Source organism: Sus scrofa, chromosome 12 (assembly GCF_054392235.1).
Source record: "Sus scrofa isolate SSC_HxYL_T2T_F1_AM1 chromosome 12, Sscrofa_HxYL_maternal_Yorkshire_Landrace_v2.0, whole genome shotgun sequence".
NCBI classification, from domain to species: domain Eukaryota; kingdom Metazoa; phylum Chordata; class Mammalia; order Artiodactyla; family Suidae; genus Sus; species Sus scrofa.
In genome coordinates, this window is record NC_139394.1 from 48,569,240 (window position 1) to 48,595,524 (window position 26,285).

Consider the following 26,285-nt stretch of genomic DNA (forward strand, 5'->3'; position numbering starts at 1 on the left):
CCTCTAGATCCCATCTATTTGGCATCAGAATGCCTGATGGGTTTTGCTTCAGTTATTTAATCTATGAAACATGTGACCGTTGGACTTCAGCTGTGTGGGCAGCGAAATCCCAGGACGTGTGTACATTGCCCTTCTCTTGAGGCTGGTGCCTGGGGTCACTTACTCTCTTAGATGCTCCCACCCTGATGAAGAGGACCTCTCCCAAATGCAGTGGCCAGTGTCTCCATGGCCTCATTATCCTGTTGCCAACTTCTCTCCACTGCCTCCTTTGATTCCCCGCCACAAAAGGTGTGGAAATCGAGGCCCCTAGAGTCTCAGATGAGTCTGTGGCAGAGCCAGGCAGTAATCCAAGTCTCCTGACTGTCCCCACTAAATCAGGAGCCCCTGGGGGTGAGAGACCATTCTGTCCCCACCACCCAATATCCCCAATACCTAATGATTGGCACAGAGTAGGCACTGGGGAAATACAAGCTGAATGACTGATGAATGAATCAGAACGAATGATGAGTGGTGCCAATCAAGGGCCCCTGGAGTCAGGGCCCTGTAACCATTTATTTCCTTTTCCTATTCCTTGGCATTCTGCTCAGGTTGCCAGCCTGATCGTCACTATCTATCTATCTATCTGTCTGTCTGTCTGTCTACCTATCTATCTATCTATCTATCTATCTATCTATATAGATAGATTTTTTTTTTTTTTTTTTTGGCTGTGCCTGTGCATATGGAAAGTCCCTGGGCTAGGGGCTGAACCCACACCACAGCAGCCACCTGTGCCACTGCGGTGACAATGCCAGATCCTTAACTCACTGTGTCACAGGAGAACTCCCCCCAGTACTCTCTTAATTACCAAAAGCAAAGAGAGGAATAAAGATAGAGATAAGGGGAGTTCCTGTCGTGGCTTAGCAGTAACGAACCTGACTAGGATCCATGAGGACACGGATTCAATCCCTGACCTTGCTCGGTGGGTTAAGGATCTGGCATTGCAATGAGCTGCAGTGTAGTTGCAGACAAGGCGTGGATCTGGCGTTGCTGTGGCTGTGGTGTAGGCCAGCAGCTACAGCTCTGATTCGACCCCCAGCCCTGAACACACACACGCACACACACACACACACACAGATAGCGGTTAGAACTGTGACACACAGAGATTCCCCATTGTCACACAGCAGGCAGTCTCTGAGCTGGGCCAAACAGTGGGACCTGATGCTTACCCCAGGGCTCTAGTCTGCAGTGTCCAGGGCTGGCTCCCATCCTGCAGGTTGTCATGGATTTCCTTCTCTGCTTGTCCTGTGCTTTCTGGGCCTGCCTTACCCTTGGCCCTGCTCACCCAACAGGCTGCATTCCTGGCCTTCTGTTGACGATGGATGTGGCAGGTGAACGCTGCCGAGGAGAAATCAAAGAGCACCCTGAAGTGCAGACGGGGGGGACAGGTGGCCCTCCCTGGGGACAGAGCTTCTGAGCTGCTGTAGAGAAACACCCTCCTCTCTTCCTTATCAGCACATCACGGGCACCACGCCGATAACAACCAGCACTGGCATTTCTCAGCCTCATCATCCTGGTACTGATTTTCCATCAAATAAAGTCAATCTGTCCCCATGCCAAGTTGTGAAGATGCCTCAGTCCAGCTGGCCAGTGGGAATCGGCAACTTTGAAGCTCTTTTTACAGAAACAATGGTCAGAGAGAACACTTACTCAACAAGGTTCTTATATGTATCGATTGTTTAACCCACACAACAGGCTGTTAGGATTATTAATTATACTTAATATTATTACTATTAGCCCCATTTTATAGGTGGGAAATTGAGGCTCAGCCAAGTCGCATGACTTGTGTGAGATCACACAGTCAGGTGGTGGCAAGGCTAAAACGCTGGAGTTCTACTTCCCAGGCTGGAGGCCCCCTTTGCCTGCCCTCCATTGTGCCACCTGCTGCGAGGGGCAGAGCCAGGACTCAGCCCTGGGGGAGCAAAGCCCCTGCACCTGGAGCCTGTCCTGGAGTCCTTTTCCTCCCCACCCTCCTGTCGTAACAATCCTCCACGAGAAGAGTAATTGCAGCTGCCTCAGATGGAGCGCCTGCTCAGTAACCATACCGGCCCGAGCTTTCCCATTCCTCATTTCAGTTCGTCCTCCAGCCGCCCTCTGCCAAGGTACCGTTACGCTGATTTCACAAGTAAGGAAACAGAGACACAGAAAGAACTGAGCAACCTTGTCACTCAGCTCATAAGGGGCACAGCTCAGGCTCGGCCCAGGTTGAAGACCCAGGTTCCAGGCGACTCCCACCTGTATGCCCCTGTGTTCATGCCCATTTCACTGCAGATGAGCACACCCCGGGGGCAAGGCAAAGATGCAGCAGGGAGGGGGCAGGAAACAGGCCAAGGTAAGAGCTGAGGATTACCTGGGTTTGAAGGTCCTCCCTCCTGCCAGCGTCTGGGGCCAGCTCTGTGCAATGCAAGGCTGGCACGGGGCCCGGAGGAAGGAGGCGTCCCGGCCATGTGTCTCTGCTTCACAGAAGCCCCCGTGGAATCCTGTCACCAGCTCTTTGAGGGAGCTACTATTATCTCTAATCTGCAGAGGAGGAATCTGCAGTTCAGAGAAGGAAAATGAGCCTTAGTCAGCAGGGAGTAAGGAGCAGGGCTGGGATATGAACCCAGAATCATCAGACCCCAAAGGTAGGCTCTCCCCATGCCATTGTTTATGCAGGATTCACCTTGCTAGTGGGCAAGGGGGCGAGCCTCAGGACCCAGCCCTTGTCTGCCTCACTCCCACAATAAGGGAAGGAGGGCCGCCCTTCAGTGTAGCCTAAGTGCCATGAGGGTAGGATGGCTCTGTCACATTTACTCTTACATTCCCTGGGTACACAGTAGGCACTCAAACAGTGACTGCATGGAGGATCTGTGCTCTTGTCGTGTGCACAGCACTTTACCCAACCTCATGACAACCCTGTAATGAAAGTCTCATGGTTCGCATGTTGTAGCAGAGCATGAGGCTCTGAGAGGTGACCTGACTCACGGACCCATGGATAAAAACTTCACAGCGGAGTTCCCGTCATGGCGCAGTGGTTAACGAATCCGACTGGGAACCATGAGGTTGCGGGTTCGGTCCATGCCCTTGCTCAGTGGGTTAACGATCTGGCGTTGTCGTGAGCTGTGGTGTAGGTTGCAGACGCGGCTCGGATCTGGTGTTGCTGTGGCTCTGGTGTAGGCCGGTGGCTACAGCTCCGATTCAACCCCTAGCCTGGGAACCTCCATATGCCGCGGGAGCGGCCCAAGAAATAGCAACAACAACAACAACAACAACAACAAAAAGACAAAACAAAAAACAAAAACCAAAAAACTTCACAGCAAGAAATGCAGACCCGCATCCTCCCAGCTCTGAAGCCAGGGGGCTGTCCCCGAGGGGCTATGTGCTGACTCCACCTCTCTAAGCAGTGCTCAGCTGTGCAGCTTAGATGCTGAGGGCACTGGGCTGTCCAGGATGGACACTCAAGGAGGCTAATATCCTCCAGGCACAGGGTGCTCTTAAAGGACTTAAAGGACCAAAGGACCAAGACAGGGTGAAGGGACAGAGGAGAGCATCTCGAGCCAGGAAGAAAGCCTCAAGCTCCATTGCTGCTATATGTCCGTTCTGCACAGTGAGATGCCATATCTCTCCGGATCCAGGGAACCCCCACTCTCGTCCAGGAATCTCCAGCACAGCTCCCTTGGCACCTAGTGTCCAGTAGGGGTGAAAACTGCTGCAAGGCGTCAGCGGCAGCATGTGGTTGTCATGATGACCCACAGGGCTTGCACAGAAGTCATGCGGCCTGCCCTCAGGGTGGCCAGGATATCAGAGCAGCCTCCCAGCTTCAGCTAGGCCAGGCAGCCAGGCAGCCCGGGGCAAAGCTGCAATAGCTGATTTGCTAAGTGGTGGTATTTTTGCATGACGTGTGACATTTGGGCTCACGTTCCCCTCCTGTACACGTGGGGCTATGAGGTCAAAATGGGCTGTGGACTCTGTTCCAATCCCAGCTCAGCCAGGTGACCCTGGCCAGATCCCTCAACCCCACCCACAACCCATTTCTTTAGCTGCAAAAAGGGACCGTAAGAGCTTCTGTGTAGGATATTCCTAAGGAAAAATGAGATTATGTCTGCAAAGTGCCAGGCACTCAATGGATACTAGTAGTGCCCGTCCTGGAAGATTGGGAAACTGAGGCCAAGAGGAGCTCATTCCCAGGTCTCCCAGCAATTCATGGTGGACCACGTCCTGTTCTAGGCCAGCAGGCCCTGCCCCCCTTGTACCCCCCTCAGGCCTTTCTCCTCCTCCCCCCCGCAGGCTCCTTTTAGATGGTGACATGGTGGCCGCTCTCCCCTCACCAATAACCTCAGCACTCTGCACACAGTAGGTGCTCAGATGTCCTTACTCATGATGCTGCAAGTCCATGTCTGCATGACCTTGGGTCTCTTTTCAGTCAAATGAAAGGTTTTCCGGAGTTCCCGTCTTGGCACAGTGGTCAGCAAAACTGACTAGTATCCATGAGGACACAGGTTCAATCCCCAGCCTCGCTCAGCAGGTCAAGGATCCAGCATTGCCATGAGCTGTGGTGTAGGCCACAGATGGGGCTCAGATCCAGTGTTGCTGTGGCTGTGGTGTAGGCCAGCAGCTACAGCTCCAATTCGACCCATAGCCTGGGAACCTCCATATGGCCCAGATGTGGCCCTAAAAAACAACAACAAAAAAAGACAGGTTTCCCAAAGTATGGTCAATCCAAAGGGGGTCTGGGGGTGGTACCTGAAGTAGCATTTTTAAATTTTAATCCTATCTATTAATGTGGTTACTGTCTTTGACCATTTACTGACGTTCCACTTGTGGAAAGTGATAAAAATTGATTTGAGAATTACATTTCAGTTAAAAAGAGTCGATTTAAGGGAAAAATAGCTAAGCAAATAATGTAGGTGGTATGCAGGTGTGACAAAATTTACAGAGGCAGGAGGCAAATAACTCCAAGGTGCAATCACCAGGAGATGTGCACGCATGCTTGGCTCTTTCTCCACACTTGTGCCTGTGTGTGACCTTGCTGTCACTTGCCCTCTCTGGGCTCCATGCCCCTCACCTGTCAAAGGAAGGCGCTGCAAAGAGGATCTCTAAGCATCCTCCAGTTCTGATACCCTTAGGTGTTAGGTCTCGCCAGGACCCTGGCCCGGAGCCCCATGTCAATTGCTGACTAACCACTGGAGGGCGTGAGTCACACAAATTCCCGTAGCTCTCCAGCGGAGGTCTCCCCAGTTTGTACGACCTTGACTAACTTGGGGGTGACAGACACAGGGCGATTTTTGCTGGGAATGCCTCGGTGGTCACCTGAGGCAGACAGAGCGAGGGTGAACCAAGACGCAGATGGCTTTTCTCGCTGAATCCCTGGAGCATGAGTCACGCTGGCTGGCACAAGCCTGGCACTTCACCGGCAGGGCGGGCACAGCGGGTGAGGAACTGACCAGCTCTCAGGGGCGGGCCCAGCAGGAATTTTCTTTAAGGGCCCAGTTTCTTGAGGCTTCCCGGAACACCCTCCCTTTCTGCTCTTCCACGCTGCTTCCTGGTTGGAGTGGCATTGGGGCAAGTGCCAAGGTGTGGTACTTCAAGGGTCAAAGATTCAGGTGCAAGTACATTCTTTAGAACGTGCAGGGGCATCAGCAGGGCAAGGGCAGGCAGACATCCAGTGTACACTATTAAGACAGTTACCGCACAGGCAACAGTGTAGAACCCAGGCCTGGGAGTGGTCCCATCTGAGGAGGAGGCTGCTGGCTGTTTGCCCAGCAATTCAAGAGCATCACTGCTTCCAGGGGCAACAGGTGGGATTAACTCCCCAAAGTCCTGCTGTGGGCAGGGTAGCTGTCCCTGGTTCTGGAAAAGCCCTCAGATCCAGAGACACAGATGCTGGCAGCTGGAGTTCCCAGGATGCGCTACAGTGAGGGGTGTGGGCAGAACTATAGGGGGTTAGGGTTAGACCAGGGGAGGAAGAGAAGTGCCTGGTCACTTTCTCCCTAACTTCAGCCTCTGACGATGCTGGATAGTGACCCAAAGAGAAGCCTTTCCACGCGAGCTAAGCATACCCTCTCAGATTTCGCTAAATATAGCTGTGCATCTTTGGTTGGGCTTCTGTTTTCTCAATTAAGGTTCTCTGGAGCCCTCCCATCTCTGATATCTGGACGTTCTGAGTCTTCTCCCGTTCACGCATGTCTTATTTCTGGTCATCCTGGGAGAGTCCCCTTCCCGACCAGAGTGCCCGTCAAAAGAGCAGAATGCAGCTATGACCCGCACCTGTGACTCCGGACTTTGGCCACCAAGATTTTCAGGGCATCATTGTGGATAAGACTCAGAAACAACCTACATGATCATTACTCGAGAAAGGCCACGCTGGTCGGCTTTAGGGTCCAGGGTCACGGTGGAGCATTACACAATCAAAGAAACGAAGCATTTTAAGAAAATTTTATGGCAAGGAATAGTGTTTATGGTATCAGTAACCACACCAGATTATGGTGCAAAATATCCCCACCACGTAAAAAAAAAACAGCACAAAAAACTATGAGGAAAAAAATTACTAAAATATGAAGAGTGGTGGAAATAAAAGCAATAGTTGCTGTCTTCTTTCCCCGCCTCTATATTTTCCATGTGGGAATGAGGGTGGGGCAGGGGGTGCAGGCACTTGGTTTGCTGTTTGTGTGAGTCAGAACCTGGAGGAGTGCTCTCAGAGGAGGCCGATGGTCCCCCAATGCAGGGGTGCTTTGTTTCCTTCTGCCCGTGGGATGTTCCTCCTACGTGACTTAGCCTGTGGCATCTGACACCTGCGCCTCTCCTGCCCTCATCCCGGTCCCCACCTCAAGGCTCTCCCTTCCTCTGGGGGCTCCCAGCAAGCCACACTTTTATATACCTTGTTCTCTCTCTTGGCATCTCTTCTTGGCAGCTCCCTGCCCCCACCCCCACCCCCCTCACTAACTCGCATCCCTCTCAGACTGTGCTCTACCTCATGACACTGTCACCTCTAGTAGGTTTCCCTGACCTTTCATCCCTAACCTTCCCCGAGTTCCCTTCTAGCTCAACACTGATCCTACTCTGCTAATAGTGGGCTCGCTGCTCTGTCCCCTTTACTAGAGGCAAGCTCCCAAGGCCAAGGCCACATCTTACACGTCTCTGTTGCACCAGCACTGTGCCTAGCACATAGAGGGTGCTCAATAATTTTTTTTTTTTAACAGCTGCACCTGCATCATATGGAAGCTCCCAGGCTAGAGGTGGCATCAGAGCTGCAACCACAGCAACGTGGGATCCAAGCCACATTTGTAATCTATGCCGCAGCTTGCAGTAACGCCGGATCCTTAACCCACTAAATGAGGCCAGGGATTGAACCTGCATCCTTAGGGATACTAGTTGGGTTTTTAACCTGATGAGCCACAATGGTAACTCCAATAAAAATTTTTAATCAAGATATAACTCCCAGGGAGTTCCCATGGTGGCGCAGAGGAAACGAATCCGACTAGTATCCATTAGGATGTGGGTTCGATCCCTGGCCTCACTCACTGGGTGGGTGATTGGGCGTTGCCGTGAGCTGTGGTGTAGGTTGCAGATGCGGCTTGGATCCTGCATTGCTGTGACTGTGGCATAGGTTGGTGGCTATAGCTCCGATTAGACCCCTAGCCTGGGAACCTCCACATGCCATGGGAGCAGCTCTGAAAAAGGCAAAAAGACGGAAAATATAAAAATAAAAATAAAAAAATTAAAAGTGTACAAGTCAGTGGGTTTTAAATTCACAAGGTTATGCAAACATTACCACGACCTAATTCCAGAACATTTCTATCACCCCCAAAAGAAACCCTATACCCATTAGAAATCACTCCCCATTTCCTCCTCTCCCTGCCAATCTGCTAATCTGCCTTTGTCTCTATGGATTTGCCTATTCTGGATATTTTGTATAAATGGAATCATGCAATATGTGGCCTTTGTGCCTGGCTTCTTTCACTTAACATAATGTTTTCAAGGCTTATTCATGTATTAACCTGTGTCAGTACTTCCTTCCTTTTTATGACTGAATAATATTCCACTGTACAGACATTGCACATTTTGTTTATCCATTCATCTGCTGATGGGCATTTGACTTGCCTCCACCATTTGGATATTGTGAGTAATAATATTCACATTATTATTAACATTTGCGTACAGGTTTTGCATGAAAAGAAGTTTTCAATTCTCTCGGGTATACATATAGGAGTGGAATTGCTGGGTCATAGGATAACTTTATATGTAACTTTTATTTTTTATGTTTAACTTTTTGAGGAACAGCCCTAAAGTCTTCCAAAGGGGCTGTTCCATTTGACTTGCCCACCAGCAGTGTCTGAAGGTTCCAATTCCTCCACATTCTTGTCAACCCTAGTTATTGCCTTTTTCACTATGGCTTCCTAGTGGGTATGCAGTAGTCAATGCACTTTTAATGAATGAACAAATGACTAGTTAATGGATGGATGGATGGATGGATGGATGTGTGGAAGCTGATGCCAGTCCCTGAGCTCTGAGATCTAATTTTGGTGGGAGAGCCTGCTCCCTGCTCTCTGGGGGCCGGCACCCAGTGGGGACATGGCAATCTGCAGCTTGCCCCCCACTGTGGTTCCAGACACCAAATCTGCCTTGGTCCTGGATGGCTCAAAGCTTGCAGGCAGCCTGGACTCCCCTGGGCCCGTTTCTGGATGGGACTAGCTCTGTAACCCCTCTGGCCCTCAGTTTCCTCTTCTGTGCCATGGAAACAATAAAGCCCCCTCCCGTGGGATAACTGTAGGATGGGGAGGGGTGCACGCAAATGGTTTGCACAGGGCACAGTACATGGTGGGTGTTGTCCTTTCCCAGTTTGTTTTCTCAGCAGTCTGCTCGACATGGGCATAAATGTCACTCCACTAATTAACTACTGGAAAAGAGCTTGTGAAGAGGGGGGCAGTGGAAAGGGTGGGGGGAGGGAGAAAGCAAGAGGTTTATAGATGCCAGGAAACTGCAGTGGGGGCAGCCCCCAGTCACAGAGTAGGGGGTGGCGCAGACAATCCCAAGAGGATTATCACAGGCCTCAAAAGGACTTGTCCTCCCAGCCATTTGTGTCCCCAAGCACACGCTGGCTTTCCAGATCCATGAACCCTCTATTCAGGCCCTTGAGGGGCAATGGGGGACTTGGGGGTGGGGGGCATCTGAGCAGTGCTGATTTGAATTCAACTGCAGGTCTGTGGGCAAACCTCACGGAAAATCTATCCAGATCCCAAGACCAAGGATGGCAAATGGGTTTTAGCTGTTGTGCCAACTTTTTTTTGGCTGCAGCTGTGGCATGTGGAAGTGCCGGGTCCAGGGATCGAAACTGCGCCACAGCAGTGACCACGCTGGATCCTTAACCCATTGTGCCATACGGAAATTTCTGCCATGCCAACCTTCACAGGTAAGTAATGACTCCTCACAGCCTCAGAGCAAGAAGGATTTTAAGGTTCTGTACTTTAGGGCTCAGTAGGAAAAAGTAGCCATATCTGCCCCTGGCATAGGAGTGGGGTATGGTGAGGGCAATGACCCATTCTGACTGTTCTAACCAATGGAAGGTGAGCTCTCGGTTGGAGAGTTTCTATTTCACCTATGTTGTTGGTTGGAGCGGTTTAAAGGTCAGGTGAGAAAGAGGAGAGATTCAAACAAATTGCTGAAATGACTTGGGCGGTGGCAGCCACAGCTTCTGGCTCACAGCTCAAGCTGCCCTCCAGGGTGTATGGGAAAGTGGAGCAGATGCTGTCACTACCGCACAGGGAGGCCACAAGTGCCTTCAGAGCCAGGCCCGGTTCTGAGAGATCCTCGGTTCATCTGAGTGACTCCCGAAGAGCTGGTACCCTGGTTCCATGTAACATGGAGCCACACAGCTCACAGGGCTGCTGTTTAAGTGGCCAGATGATCTATGGGCCCTGATCAAGAAAGTACAGATGCATGTCAGGGAAATATATGCTCTCAGCTTTCCTGGAAGAGAAAACTGAAACATGCAATGGATGGGGAGAGATGGAGAAAACGCACAGAAACAGAGGCAGCTTTGTGACTGCGACTTTGGTCCGGGCCCTTGTTTTATCTGTAATGCTATATTAATTGTTTGTTCTATCTTTTTTTCTAAAGAGTCGCACCCACAGCATATGGAGGTTCCCAGGCAAGGGGTCGAATAGGAGCTACAGCTGCCAGACTACACCACAGCCACAGCAACGTGGGATCTGAGCTACATCTGGGACCTACAGCACAGTTCATGGCAACACCGGATCCTTAACCCACTGAGTGAGGCCAGGGATCGAACATACATCCTCATGGATACTAGTCTGGTTCTTAACCTGCTGAGCCACAATGGGAACTTCTAATTGTTTTGTCATTAGTCCCTAATTCCCAGTCAGAGGGATTCCCGGAAGCATCAGGATATCTGCCCTGGCCCCGTCCTTTCTGAGGGGTTTCCTGGGCCTGTTTCCCTGCTGTGTGTCACATGACCCCTCCTACAGGACAAGGGTGGGCACATCACCCTGGGGCAGCCAGTGGCCTCAGAGGTGGCCTGGGGGACTGTCTGCCTCTGAGGGTTTGAACTGGAGGCAACGGAGCCTCAGTTGAGAGCCGAGCAGACCTCCAGAAGACCCCCAGAGAGAAGGCAGAAAGTGGAAGGCAGAGGGCAGGGGAAGCGGTGAGTAAGCAGGATGCCCTGGCCAGACACAACTCTCCCCAGGCAGTGTGACTGCAGCCATGTGGCCCAGCTTCCCAGCTTCCTTATTGCCCAGGATATTCTCCAACAAACTCTTACTCTCCAGAGGAGCCTACATGAGGGGCTTGCATTTTTTGCAGCGCCTAACATGGGTACTACTGCTTTATTGAGGAAGTCTCCTATTCCACAGAAAAATGAAAGCGAATGTTCACCAGGGATTGAGGAAGGAGAGGATAAGGCGATATGCTGGAAAGTACCCAGCATTGCATGCTAAAGTGCAATGCTGGAAAGTACCCTAATACTGCGTTTGCTGGGGCTCTGGGGATCAGAGAGCTTTGCCGAAAAAATTCCTGTTGGAAAACAATCAACCTTGCACAGTCCAATAGGGACTTCAATGAAGGCCAGTTTTATGATCACCTGGTGCACCTGTCTGTGCCCTGGGAATATGCAGGCTCGGATTTCCTCACCATCAAGTTAGAGAAGTTAAAAGCTTGCCCAAAGTTCCATGGTATTTACCACCTGACTTGCTGAAACAGTAAGAATTTAATGAACGGAAATCTCCATTAAATAGAGTAGGGAGACCAGAGAGGGGAGCTCTCATGCCCGGTGAGGCTAGCAGAGCCCAAGAGGAAGAAGACAGACTCCTCTTCTTGCCGGGCAAGGACTCAGCCAATGAAAAGCCGCAGACACTTCGTTTACACAGCCCTCCCCACCGCCTTTCCCCTCAATAAAAGCCGCAGACACTTTGTTTACACAGCCCTCCCGACCTCCTTTCCCCTCTTTTATAGCTTTTATAGCCGTCTCCTTCCCTTGCCTTGCAGAAATGGGCAATGGCTCTTGGACCCCGAACTGCAGTTCTCTCCTAATCCCAAATAAACGTGTCTTTGCTGGAGAAATATCCAGCAGCCTATTTATTTCCAGTCCACCAAACCTTCAGTGAGTGTCTCCGCTTCTGTTCCACTTTCCATACCCTAGATCTGTGGTCTGTCTGAAGATGCTTTTTCCATTATAGCTCAGAGTCATGAAACCAAGTGTCAGGAGAATGAGGGCAGATTCCCAGGACAGGCAATTCCTGAACAGAGTTTTGTTTTCTAATTAGCACTGACTTTTTTATTCTTCTGATGCACAGGTATATGAGTTTTAACACCTGCGTAAACTCCTGCAACCACCACACTCAGGATACAGAACCGTTCCATCACCCCCTAAAAACTCAATCAGGCTTCCCCCTTTGTAGTCACACCCTACCCCCAACCCTGACCCCTGGGAACTGCTGTGTTTCTCTGTCCCTATAGTTTTGCCTTTTCTAGACTGTCATATAGATGGGATTGTAACGTGTGTAATATTTTGAGACTGATTCTTCCCCAGTATAATGCCTTTGAGGACTGTCCATGTTACTGGGTATTGGTAGTTCTGTTTTGTTGCTAAAGAGGAATTCACTGTATGGATGAACCAGTTTATTCGCCTTCTGAAAGATACTGGGTGTCTTCCAGTTTTTGACAATTATGAGGAGAGCTGTTATAAACATGTATGTGCACCTTCTCATGTGCACACGAGTTTCATTTCTCTAGGCTAAATTCCTAGAAGTGGGATTGCTGGGTCATGGGGTAAGTGTATGAGAAACCCCCAAACTGGTTTCCAGAATGGCTGTACTGTATCACATTTCCACCAGCAACCATGAGAGTTCCAGCTGCTCCATGTACTACCAGGACTTGATACGGTCAAGCTTTTGTTCGTTTATCCATTCTAACAGGTGCATATGTATATATCTCACTGGGATTTTTGCATTTCCTTAATGACTAATGATGTCAAGCATCTTTTCATATGCTTATTTGCCACTTATATACCTTTTTTTAATTTAAAAAATTTGGTCATGCCTACAGCATGCAGAAGTTCCCAGACCAGGGATCAAACCCACATAGCAGCAGCGACAGGAGCCACAGCAGTGATAATGCCCAATCCTTTACCTCCCTGGCCACCAGAGAACTCCAATGCATCCTTACAAGTTTTTTTTTTTTTTCAATTGTACTATAGTTAACTTACAAAGTTGTGTTAATTTCAGGCACACACCAAAGTAAATCAGTTATACATATACATATATCCATCCCTTTCCAGATTCTTTTCCCACATAGGTTATTACACAGTATAGAGTAAATTTCCCTTTTATATCTTCTTTGGTGAAGTGGATGTTCAGGTCTTTTGCTTATTTAAAAAAATGTGTTAGTTTTCTTATGGTTGAGTTTTGTGAATTCTTTATGTATTCTGGGTACAAGTTATTTGTCAGATATGAGGATTGCAAATATTTTCCCCTACTCTTTACAATTTCTTAAAAATGCCCTTTCAAAGTTAAAGTTTACTGATTTTGCCTTTTTATGGCTCATTAAGTAGAGTTTTGAAGAACACATTCAATGGACTAATAAGAGGAGAAAGGATTTTAGGCAAAGGTAATAGTATATGCAAAGTCATGCAAACTACCCACAGAGGTAGTGAGACTAACATTTGGGCTGGTTCTTCACACACAATTTTTTTTACAAAAATAAGCTCATGTCATACATACTGCTGTATATCATGCTTTTTGTTTTTGCTTAACAACAACATCTGTGAACACTTTTCTATATCATTATTCTTTTACTATATTATTTCTTTGGTTAAGATTAACTTTTTTCCTTTGTTATATTTTAATGTACTACATCATGCATTAAAATTAAAACATGTAACTTTTTTTTGGCCCTGCCTGCAGCATGAAGAAGTTTCTGGACCAGGTATCAAACCTGTACCACAGCTACAACCCAAGCCACAGCAGTGACAACGCCAGGTCCTTAACCTGCTGTGCCACCAGGGAACTCCTAAAACCCGTAACATTAAAAACATAATACTACCCTGAACTACCATCTTGCTAAAGGATAAGAACACAACCAACACCATCATCTCTGTCAGCTAACATGTATCTAGTTGTTACTCTGTGCCATACACTGTTCTTTATATGTATTAACTCCTATCCTTAATCTCCTGAAGTAGTGGTATTATCTCCATGTTACTTACAATGGGAAAAGGCACAGAGAGGTCTACCAGCTCATCCAAGGTCATGCAGGCAGTGAGTGACAGAGGTAGGACTACAACTTTTGGTGATGGAACCAACAGGTCTTGCCAACTTTTGGACATGGAGGGTGGGGGAACACAGGTGTCAGGGGTAGCTCCCAGGTTTCTAGCTGCTGCGACCAAGGGGCAGAGACGCCACTTACTGATCCAGGGAAGACAGGATGAGGAGCTGATCTTGGTGGGATAAGGTCAGGAACTCAAGGTTGAAACGCCTATGGAACAGGAACGTGGAAACAAATGAATGACGGCAAAATGGGGAGAACGCATGAATGAATGGATGAGTGACCCACCCAGGCGAAGACATTCACGGTGGAGCCGCAGATGGCTCTGGCCAGTTATGTCAGGGAAGTCAGAAACCCCAAGTGTCAAGGTGAAGAGGGTCACAGCTGCTTACAACAGGCCAGAGACACACCGGGAGACACACAGACACACAGGATTTAGGGGCAGATTGTTTTCAACAATGTTTATCGAGTCCAGGAATCTACTTCATGAGTGAGTGCTGCTGTCTCTACTCTGAACCTGGGAATGGGGTTTGGGTGGAGACTCCAACCAAAACCGGGTCCTGCCATCCCAACACCCTGCTGGGAACAAGGCACATGCCTCAGCAGTCAGGGCAGGAGGTGGGTGGAGGGATGGGGGAGATTTCAGTCCTCCTCAGGAGACAAAGGGCTCTTCATGATTTAATTAAAATCCCTATCAAAGGCCTCAGAAGACTGGGGTTAGTTGGAATGAAATAAAAATTGTTGAAGTGAACATATTACAATTTAATTTCATTCTGGGGGCATCTGTGAGGTTCTAATATTAGAGAGACAATCCATCACTACATTCCTATCTGTCCTGCCATGTTGGGGGCATTTCAGAAGATGTCCAGGTTCTGTTTCAAAGGCCTGGGGAGATCTCAGCTACTGAGCACATCTGTCCATTGTTTCTCAGTGAGAGGAGAATTATAGCGGGTGAGAGAGGGAGAGTCTAGTATACAGCAGGCACTCAATTAATGTGTGTGGAAGGGAAGAAGGAAGGAAGAAAGGAAGCATGCAAGCCAGTTAACTAGCTTTGCATTTAGAATCTGCCTAACTTGGGGGTGAGCCAAAGCTTTGCATGGACAATTTTTCCCTCCAGATAACACCAAGACTCCCTTCTGCCTCTCCTTCAATTCTTTGTTCATGTGTCACTTTTACATTAAAGCCAATTCTGCCACCCTATTTAACATTACAGCCTTCCCCAGCCCTGACCTCCCTGATGCTCCTTTTCCTCTTTTCTCCATCTCCCTCCAAACTTAACTTCACATCATATATAATTTGTTTGTTCATTGTCTGAAGGCCCTATGAGAGTAGGACTTTCTGTCTTTTGTTCACTGACATATACCCACTGCCCAGCATCATGCCTGCCTCTTTTTTTTTTTTCTTTTCTTTTTTTTTTTTTTTAAGGGCTGCACCCTCGGCATTTGGAAGTTCCCAGGCTAGGGGTCGAGTCGGAGCTACCGTTGCCAGCCTTCACCACAGCCACAGCAACATGGGCTCTGAGCCGGATCTGTGACCTACACCCCAGCTCACAGCAATGCTGTATCCTTAACCCACTGAGTGAAGCCAGTGATCAAATCTGCATCCTCATGGATACTAGTTGGATTCATTTCTGCTGTGCCACAATGGGAACCCCTGTACCTGCCTTGATAAATATTTGTTGGGTGATGCATTGATTAATATGGCAGCGGAGAAAGTGTTACTAATTGTAATCACTATCATCTTCCAAGGAGACTGGATCTCAAGAACGATCCTGAGTTGGTGGCGCCCACCAGTCCCAAGGTGCCTTATCCCCAGGAGCAGCTGCCCCTGCAGACTCCAGGTTATCAGGTATAAACCATGAGTCAGGGGGTGACACATTCTTCCAGCATCAACTCAAAGCCTTCACCCCCATGTCCACTCCCTGGCTCTGTACTCACCAGCAAGCCCAAACATACACACTCTAGAAATGGTGAAAAATAACAAGCACCCTTCTGCCCCTTCCTCAAAGGGTCAGAGTGATGTATACAAAAGCAGCTTTCTTGTCCCTTGCAGAGTGGCTGCTCGGGCTCACGTAGCCAGGCAGAAGGCGTGGGGAGCCATCCAGGAAAGCTCTGGACAGTAGTCATCTGTCTGGAAAATATTAGTCCACAGTCTGATGTCTGCAGAACCTGAGCTCAAGACTCTCTTTCTCTTTCACTTACAGAAATAAACAGTTTGGGGTCTCAAAATATTCAGGACTTTCCCTGGTTACTGCTGCTGCCAGTACTGGCTTAGTTAGTGTCTTATGGTTTAAAGCCTCTTCTCCAGAAGCAAAAATTTGGCCTAGGCAATATAAAGAGTAATGAAAACATTTAAAAAAGCAACTCCATGTTCTTTTTTCTTTTTCCAAGAGTAGTTTCTTGGAAATCTTGTTTTGCCAGCAACAGCTGAAAAAAAGTCTTGGGCTGGTACAACATCCTTCTAAGCATTATGGAGACGGAATTCCCAAATGGAAAGACCCAGCCTCTTTCTCTAAACATCCTCTTCACCCTAGAGTTGATGACTCCACACTCTTCCAGCCCAGAGCATCTAGACCTCCACGCCCCTTCACCTCTTTCTCCTGGGGTGTAGTCTGGAGACCCTCCTCAGATGTGAACATTCTACAGCTGTCCAGATCCCTCCCTCCCTTTTTTATGGCCACACCCATGGATATGGAAGTTCCCGGGCCAGGGATTGAATCTGAGCCACTACTGCAACCTACCCTACAGCTGTGGCAAAGCTGGATCCTTGAACCCACTTTACCAGGCCGAGGATCAAACACTCGCCTCTGCAGCAACCAGAGCTGCTGCAGTCTGATTCTTCACCCACTGGGCCACAGCGGGAACCCCTAGATCCCTTTTAAAGACCAGATCTCAAACTTAAGGGCAGGCTTTCTACTACAGCTGGAAAGGTTGGTCTTTTCACTAATTGGTACTGGAACACTTGGGTTTCCATAGGAACCAGGATGGACGTTGACCCCTACCTCACATCAAACATAAAAACTGATTCAAAGTGAATTGTAGAATTAGATGTGAAAAGCTATGACATTAAAGCTTCTAGAAGAGAACAGAGGAGAATATCTTTAAGACCTTGGGTGGGCAAAGATTTCTGAAACAGAACACAGAAAGCACTACCCATAAGAGAAAATGTTGATAAATTAGACCACATTAAAATTTAAAACTTCTAGGAGTTCCTGTCATGGCGCAGCAGAAACGAATCTGACTAGGAACCATGAGGTTGCAGGTTCAACCCCTGGCCTCATTCGTTGGGCTGAGGATCTGGTGTTGCCGCGAGCTGTGGTGTAGGTTGTAGACGTGGCTCAGATCCCGCATTGCTGTGGCTGTGGTGTAGCCAGTAGCTGTAGCTCCGATTGGACCCCTAACCTGGAACTCTCCATATGCTGCGGGTGTGGTCCTATAAAAAAATTTTAAAAAAATTTAAAAACTTCTGTTCATCAAGAGACATTATTAAGAAAGTAAAGGCAAGCCATACACTGAAAGAAGCTATTGGCCATACTTATATCTAACAAACTCAAAATACATAGCAAACTCCTATAAATCAAGAAAAAGACAAATAATTCAAATTTTAAAAACAGTAGAAAATGTGTACTTCACAAAAAAGAATGTTTACATGGCCAACCAGCATTTGAAAAGGGGTTCAGTGTCATTAGTCAGCAAGGAACTGCAAATTTAAATCCACAAGGAGGTGTTCCCATTGTGGCTCAGCAGGTTAAGAACCCGACTAGTATCCATGAGGACGCAGGTTCGATCCCTGGCCTTGCTCAGTGGGTTAAGGATCCAGTATTGCTGTGAACTACAGCGTAGGCTGCAGATGTGGCTTGGATCTGGCGTTGCTGTGGTTGTGGTGTAGGCCAGCAGCTGCAGCTCCGATTTGACCCCCCTAGCCAGGGAACGTCCATATGCCACGGGTACCACCATAACAAGACCAAAAAAAAAAAAAAAAAAAATCCACAAGGAGATACCTACCCAAATGGCTGTTAACTGAAAAAACCTGACACTAGCATTATTGAGGATGCAAAGGAATTTTACTGGCCACGTGTGAATTGGTACCACATGTTGGAACGCCGTTTGGCAGTATCTACCAAAGCCACGTGGACGCCAGTCTTACGACCTAACATGTCCACTCCACAAAATGAGTGCCTATGAGCACCAAACACGTGGCAGTGCTAATCATTATATCCCAAAGTAACCCAAGCGCCCATTACAAGAGAATGGAGAACACAAGAAATTGTGCTGTATTCATATAATGAAATTTCATATAATGAAATTGCAAGGGTGGGCAGATGATGACCTGTGGGCCAAGCTGTAGCCTGCTCTGTGTGTGTGCATGTGTTGCCTACAGCTGCATTTGCGTCACAGTGGTGGACTAGAATAGTTGCAGCAAAGAATGTGTGTGGTCTGCATAGCTGAAAGTACTTACCATCGGGCCCAATACAGAAACAGGGTGCTGAGCCCTGATACAGAGCAATGAAAAAGACTGACTCCCTACTACACGCAAAAACATGCATCACTCTCACAGACAGAATGTTGAGTGAAAGAAGCCCAACACAAGAGCGCGCCCTGTAGGATTTCATTTAGATAAAGTTCAAAAGCAGGCAAAGTTAATCTCTGCAGCTGTTACAAAGAACAACAACAACAAAAAAAACAAGATGTAATTGTGTCATATGACGTGAAAAAACAACGGGGGAGCAATTCATCCGTATATACTGTCCCGCATTTCATATCTCGGGAAGAAACGGGGCAGCGGCTGCCTCTGGGAAGGAAAACTGGATGTGGAAGAAAGTCAGGGTTGGGAGTAAGGCTTAAATTTTATTCTGTATTCCTTGGCACTATTTGATTTCTTTTACCCTGCATAAATGTCATCTACTAAAACATTTAAAATTAAGAAAGAAGAGAGGGAAGGAAGGAGGGAACAGGATATGAGGTTGGCACTGGTTCTTGAAAAGCCAGTTCAGAGTTCAGAGCTGTTCCAGAGCAAGGGGCAAGCACAGGCTCTAGAAGGTTCCTGCTGGCCACACTGTGGGGCCCACAGGCAGCAAACCAGGTCTATCTGCTGTGCCTGGGGCTCCCTAGAGACTCCATCACTTCTTCCACAGGCTGTGGTAAGAACATGCTGTCTTGAAGTCGTGCCCACACCCTGGGGGGAAACACTGGGATGTACCAACGTGGAATTTCCAGCAGCTCTTCCAGCACAGTGTAGGAGTTCAAAGAATGAACTACAAGGCAGAAGCAAGAAAGCTGAAGCGCAGAAGGGGCAGAAGCTTGGAAAATACACTAAGAGCTGTTGAAGCGCCTCCTGGTCACTGTCAGAGCATAAGAGCTGAGAGGCGGGAGGGGGCAGTGGTTGTAGGTCTGGACCCAGGCTATCTGGGATCAAATCCTGGCTTCTCCACTTAAGAGTCTGTGAGACCCTCCAGAGTATCCCCCCCACCCCAGAACAATCATAGAATCCACCACATGGGGTGTAGCAAGAGTGAAATGAATTAATGGAGTAGTGTTGAAGCACGGAGCCAACACACAGCGGATGTTAGTGACGGTGACCCCTGTATCTTACTTGGATTCTGTTAGCCTTCTTACAGAAGGATGTGGCAGGATGGGATGACTGGCCTGTTTAACTTTGATACACTAAAGTTTAGATAAACAGACCTCATAAGGGTTAGACAACGGAATCTCTGATACCAAGCTGAGGGTTTGATCCATTACATCAGCATTTCCCAAACTGTGTCCTGATAAAGGCTTTATGTCTCACCAAAATCTTAATAAATGTTCTTCCCACAAAGGGTTCTGTGACCAATACATGTGGGAAATGATGGTAGTGAAATTAAGTCCGTTATTTAGTGCAGGATTCATCGGAGCCTTTCAAGCCCTAAGGCACCTGTGACTCTAAGATGGAGGAGCATGTCCCAAGTCATCTGACTGTTGAGCAATGTTGTTTTTCATGCCACACACAGTAACACCTACAGGAACATTAAGGTTCCATGGGAAATAGCTCTGGAAATGCTACGCTATGTTATAGGACTGGCATGATTAGAAGAAAGCAGAACTGTTCAACATCTGTCTTCCTGCCAGTCTCCATCAAAGAGAATGTCTTCAAACCAGAAAGTGTGGGACATATCTGGGTAAGGCGTTAAGAGGGATAGTGAGTTGTATAAAGAACAGAGCACTGAGGTGAGACTGGGATCAGAATTCAAATTTTCACCTTTCTGGGACAACAGGCTGTTTGCTCCTTCAGAACCTCAGATTCCACATTTATAAGTTTGCAGAGTAGCATCTATTTCATTTTCTATTTTAAGACTTAAATTTCATAAAAGCAAAAATAAACAAATGGGACCTAATCAAACTTACAAGCTTAAACCGTAAACAAAATGAAAAGACAACCTACAAACTGAGAGAAAAGATTTGCAAATGATGTGACCAACCAGGGCTTAATTTATAAAGTATACAAACAGCTCATACAACTCAATAACCAGATAATAATAATTTAAAAAAGATGAAAAATGGGCAGAAGACCTAAACAGACATTTCTCCAAAGAAGACATGCAGATGGCCAACAAGCACATGAAAAGATGCTCAACATTGCTAATTATTAGAGAAATGCAAATCAAAACTACTATGAGGTACCACCTCACACTGGTCAGAATGGCCTTCATTAAAAAGTCTAACAGGAGTTCCCGTCGTGGCGCAGTGGTTAACGAATCCGACTAGGAACCATGAGGTTGCGGGTTCGGTCCCTGCCCTTGCTCAGTGGGTTAACGATCTGGCGTTGCCATGAACTGTGGTGTAGGTTGCAGACGCGGCTCGGATCCTGAGTTGCTGTGGCTCTGGCGTAGGCCGGTGGCTACAGCTCCGATTCAACCCCTAGCCTGGGAACCTCCATATGCCGCGGGAGCGGCCCAAGAAATAGCAACAACAACAACAACAAAACAACAACAAAAAAGACAAAAGACAAAAAAAAAAAAAAAAAAAAAAAGTCTAACAAATGCTATAGAGGGTGTGGAGAAAAGGGAAATCCCTTATACTGTTGGTGGGAATGTAAATTGGTGTAGCCACTATGGAGAACAGTATGGAGGTTCCTCAAAAAAACTAAAAATAAAGTTGCCATATGATCTTGCAATCCCACTCCTGGGCATATATCCAGAGGAAACTATAATTTGAAAAGATACATACATCTCAATGTTCATTGCGACACTATTTACAACAGCAAGACATGGAAACAACCTGAATGTCCATCAACAGATGAATGGATAAAGAAGACGCGGTACATATAAACAATGGAATACTACTCAGCCATAAAAAAGAATGAAATGACGCCATTTGCAACAACATGGATGGAACTAGAGACTCTCATACTAAGCGAAGTAAGTCAGAAAGAGAAAGACAAATACCATATGATATCACATATGTGGAATCTAAAATACGACACAAATGAACTTATGTATGAAACAGAAACAGACCCACAGACATAGAGAACAGAAGGGGTGGGAGGATAGGGGAAGGATGAATTAGGAGTTTGGAACTAGCAGATGCAAACTAGCATATACAGAATGAATAAACAACAAGGTCCTACTGTATAGTACAGCAAACTATATTCAATATTCTGTAATAAACCATAGTGGAAAAGAATATGGAAAAGAATATATATATATATATATATATATCACCCTGCTGTAAGTGAGAATTAACACAACATTGTAAATCATTTGTACATCAATAAAAAAATTTAAATTTCAGTAATTTCTCGGGATTAGTTTCCTTAATCAGAATGTCTGCAGTTGCAAAGATCGGATAGACAAATTTAAACCGGCTTAAGCAAAAGAAGGAATTTACCAAAATAAGTAAATGTCCAGATGGGGTTTTACAAGAGTTCCTGATGTAATTATATCAGGTGGTAATTCTCACCACAAGGAAGATTAATGCCCAACACTGGAAAAATTCTAGACTGATTATTGAATAGATGATATATTACTGCCTTGCTCTCTAGGGACCAAGGCAAATTCACCAAGAACAAGTCACTGGAAGATAGTCCTTTTTATTTTTTCAAAAATAGCATCCCATCAGGGGACCAGTGATTCTCAAGCTGTGTGGGCAGGCACCCCAGGCAGCTATCAGAATTTCCAGAGGGAGTTTCCACCAAATTCTCTTGGCTCATTGAGCTATTTAAAAACTGGAATAAATGATCATTTCACAGGGCATGGGCAAAAAAAAAATATCACAGACATAGTGTGACTGGATCTCAGAAAGGTCATTTGATAATACCTCTCGCAAGGGCTTCATAGATAAGCTGGGGGAATGTGGGCCAGCTGTTAACAACAGCTGCTGCTACTGATGGAAACACTCTACAGTTTGTGTAAAACACATAGGCTCTTGAATTTTCTATTTAAGCAGAACTGGAAATTTTTTATTAAAAGTATATTAGTTGTATGTATACTGTTCAGTGTATTTTTACATACATATATATACACATGCCTATATTCCCAACACTGAGATCAAGATATAAAACAGGTCCAGCACCCAAAAGGATCCTTCATATCCCCTCCCTGTCCATCCCCTGCTTCAGGAACCACTATTCTGATTACTTTCACCTGTTCGTGAATGGCATGGAAGTGGAATAATACAGAATATACTTTTGTTGTTAGCATTCTTGGCTCATAGTTATAGCTGTGTGATTCACTGTATTACTGGATGTAGCAGTACTTCATTCTTTTTCATTGCTATGTAAATTTATCTGATGGGCATTTGGGTTTTGCAGGTATTTCGCTGATAGCACTTCATCATAATATCAACAAAATATTTGTTGCCAACATCCAATTTAACTGCAAAATACTTTTCCTCTAAGTTTGAGAAGAAGACAGAAATGTCCACTATCACCATTTGTAGTCAACCCTTTACCCTTATTAGCCAGTGTAATAAGAAAGAAGTAAGATTGAAAAGGAAGCCATAAAGCTGTCATTTTCCATGGATGGCATAATTTCATATATAGAAAAATTGAAGACTTCATTACTAGAATTAACAAGTGGATTTAGCCAAGTCACTAGCTACAGGTCAATATAAAACATTAGAAACATTAGTTTTATTTCTATACACTAGCAACATTGAAAAATAGGATTTTAAAATTACCACTTACCAATAACATGTCTGTGTGTGTGTCTGTTTGTGTGTTTGTGTGTGAGAGAGAGAGAGATAGAGAGGAGTGGGAATAGTAAACAAACAAACAAACAAACAAAAAACCCTGGATCCTTAACCCACTGAGCAAGGCCAGGGACTGAATCGCAACCTCTAGGAACATGGTTCCTAGTCGGATTCATTTCCACTGCACCATGTCAGGAACTCCTTGCAGCATTGAAGTCTGAAATTGTTTTAAAAGAAAAAGTTTTAGGAGTTCCCATCATGGCGCAGTGGTTAACGAATCCGACTAGGAACCTTGAGGTTGTGGGTTCGATCCCTGGCCTTGCTCAGTGGGTTAACGATCTGGCATTGCCGTGAACTGTGGTGTAGGTCGCAGACGCGGCTCAGATCCTGCGTTGCTGTGGCTCTGGCGTAGGCAGGTGGCTACAGCTCCGATTAGACCCCTAGCCTGGGAATCTCCATATGCCGTGTGAGCAGCCCTAGAAAAGGCAAAAAGACAAAAAAAAATAATAATAATTAAAAAAAAAAGTTTTAAAATACCATTTATAGCAGTATTGGAAAATGTCAGGTAACTTGGGATAATTCTAGTAAAAGATGCACAAGAGCTGCCCTAAAACCGTAAAACATTGCTGAAAGAAATTAAAGACATAAATAACTGGAGAGAGCCACCATACACATGTATTGGCAGACTCAATATTGCAAGTCGATACTAACCCAAAGATTCAATGCAATCACAATTAAAATCCTAGCAGGATTTTTTTTTTTTTTTAAGGGCCATATATCAGTGGCATATGGAAGTTCTCAGGCTAGAGGTCAAATTGGAGCTGCAGCTGCCAGCCTACACCACAGCCACAGCGACGAGGAATCCGAGGCACATCTGTGACCTATACCAGAGCTCATGGCAACGCCAGATCCTTAACCCACTAAGTGAGGACAGGGATCAAACCCACATCTTCATGGATACTAGTTGGGTTTGTAACCTGCTGAACCACAACAGGAACTCCCAGATTTTTAAAATATAGATATATAAAGGACATAGAATAACCAGGACTAAGGGTTGGAAAACTTTTTCTTTTTTTTGTTGTTTTTTCCTTTTTCAGACACACCCACAGCATATGGAAATTCCTGGGCCAGGGATTTAACCTGGCCACAGCTGCAACATCACTGGAGCTCTAACCCACCGTGCCAGGCAGGCCAGGGATTAACTAGCACCTCCACAGAGACAAGCCAGACCATTAATCCTCTGGGCCACGGTGGGAACTCCCGGAAAACTTTTTCTGGAAAGGGCCAGATAATAAATATTTTAGGCTTACTTAAACCATTAGGTCTCATCCCAATTACCCAATTCTGCATTAGTAACACAAAAGTAAACGAAGACAATGCATACACAAATGGGCATGGCTGTGTTCCAACAAACTTTTATTTACAAAACAAGCAGTGGCCAAAGTTACCCTGTGGGCTATAGGTTGCTGGTCTCCGGCCAAGATAATCATGAAGAAAATTTAGAGACAAATATTACCAGATATCAAGCCTTATTAAGACTAATTAGGAATTTCCGGTGGCTTAGTGGGTTACGGATCTGACATTGTCACTGCTGTGGTGCAGGTTTGATTCCTGGCCTGGGAATTTCCACATGCCTCAGGTGTAGCCAAAAAAAAAAACCAAAAAAAAAAAAAAGAAAAAGAATAATTATAAAGCTAAATGTGGTGACTAAAGTGGGCTTTGGCTCCAGTCTGACTTGAGTTCATGTGCTATAACCTCTCTCTCTCTTTCTCTTTTGCATATAATTCTGATGAGTCCAAATTCTTATTGACTTAATTTTGTTGTTTGTTGTTTTGTTTGTTTTTTATTGAGGGAGAGTTGTTTCAGGTATACAACAGTGATTCACAATTTTTAAAGATTATACTGTAAATTTTATAAATATTATAAAATATTGGCTGTATTCCTTGTACTATATAATTTATCCCTGTAGTTTATTTTATATATAGTAGTTTGCATCTCTTAATCTTCCACCCCTATCATGCCCCTCTCCCTTCCATCTCACCACTAGTACCCACTAGTTTGTTCTCTATATCTGTAAGTCTGTTTCTTTTTTGTTATATTCACTAGTTTATTTTTTAAGTTCCACATATAAGTGATAACACACAGTATTTGTCTTTCTCTGTCTGACTTATTTCACTAAGCAAAATATGCTTCAGGTCCATCCATGTTGCTGCAAATAGCAAAATTTCATTTTTTATGGCTGAGTAGTATTCCATTGTGTATATATACCACATCTTCTTTATCCGTTCATCTATCAATAGACATTTAGATTGCTTTCATATCTTAGCTATTGTAAATAATGCTGCTATGAGTTATAACCTGTCTTAATATCATTTTCTAAAGTGTCAAGAATGTAATATGAATAAAATGTAACTTCCTTTAAATGGTTAATATCAACAGAGAGAAAGTTCTCCCTAATGGGAAGCTACACAGCTCTGTGTATGGCCTTGCCCTCTCTAATATTTTTAAACTTTTTTAAATTAAGGTATAGTTGATTTACAGCGTTTCAAGTTCTGTTGTACAGCAAAGTGACCCAATCACATATATTTCCCTGTGCTATACAGTAGGGCCCCATTGTCCATCCATTCCAAATATTACAGTGTGTACCCCCAAACCCCCCAAAATGCCCATCCACCCTACTCCCTCCCCCTTCCCCCCTGAGGACCCCCAGTATGCTCTTCTTGGCCATCATCTGTTTCTAACCTGTTTCAATATTTTTAATAAAGGCTCAAGTGAAGATCTAACAGCTGTTTATATTGATTCAAATCTGAGAAGAACGTCTAATATATTAAGAAAGAAAATTAAGCTTCATAGAGATTTTGATAAGAATGAAAGAATCAAGTAAAACCTGCCAAAAACAAGTTGAATGCTGGGAGACAGTAAAATCTAGTGGGTAAATTGTGAAGTCCAATTTAGATTCAGAGAGATTTAAAAAGAGTTACGTGCTAAGATGTTCATCATGGTATTATTTATAACAGACAGTGAAAACAGCTGAAATGTTCAACAACAGCAAAATGGTTCAAAAATCATACGGCAGGATATGAAGGTAAAATACACACTAAATGAAGGAACTTAATAGAGTCATCATGATCTTGTGTGGTCTCATTATGAAGTTTTGAAGACTGACATAAAATACGTACTGACAAAATATATGACTTGCATTTTATTTTAAAAAGTTAAACACACACAGACAAAAAGGTGAAGTAAATGATAACCATGTAAATACTTGATTTTTTTCTTTTTCCCTTTCTACATTTTCCCAAAGCCTCTTTCTTTTATAATCAAGTG

At 45.7% G+C, this 26,285-nt stretch overlaps 2 protein-coding genes across 7 annotated transcripts in view; both read right to left on the reverse strand.

The window, feature by feature from the left end:
* NOS2 (nitric oxide synthase 2) overlaps positions 1-26,285 on the reverse strand; it is a 106,494-nt gene that overhangs the window by 42,214 nt on the left and 37,995 nt on the right. For 2 of the 6 annotated variants that reach the window (XM_084982902.1, XM_021066186.2), the window contains exons 1-2: positions 2,387-2,556; positions 1,206-1,374 (exon numbers count right to left, since the gene is read on the reverse strand). The exons of 1 other annotated variant lie outside the window; for it this stretch is intronic. The gene's annotated coding sequence lies outside the window, so the exon portion shown is untranslated. Of the gene's footprint in view, positions 1-1,205; positions 1,651-2,386; positions 2,572-26,285 lie in introns of those variants that run through there. 3 more of the 6 variants (XR_014820299.1, XM_084982901.1, XM_084982904.1) reach the window with 3 other exon arrangements.
* Positions 13,933-26,285, reverse strand: part of LYRM9 (LYR motif containing 9) — a 100,138-nt gene continuing 87,785 nt past the window's right edge. Inside the window, exon 5 of the transcript XR_014821454.1 lies at positions 13,933-14,001. The gene's annotated coding sequence lies outside the window, so the exon portion shown is untranslated. The remainder of the gene's footprint in view (positions 14,002-26,285) is intronic.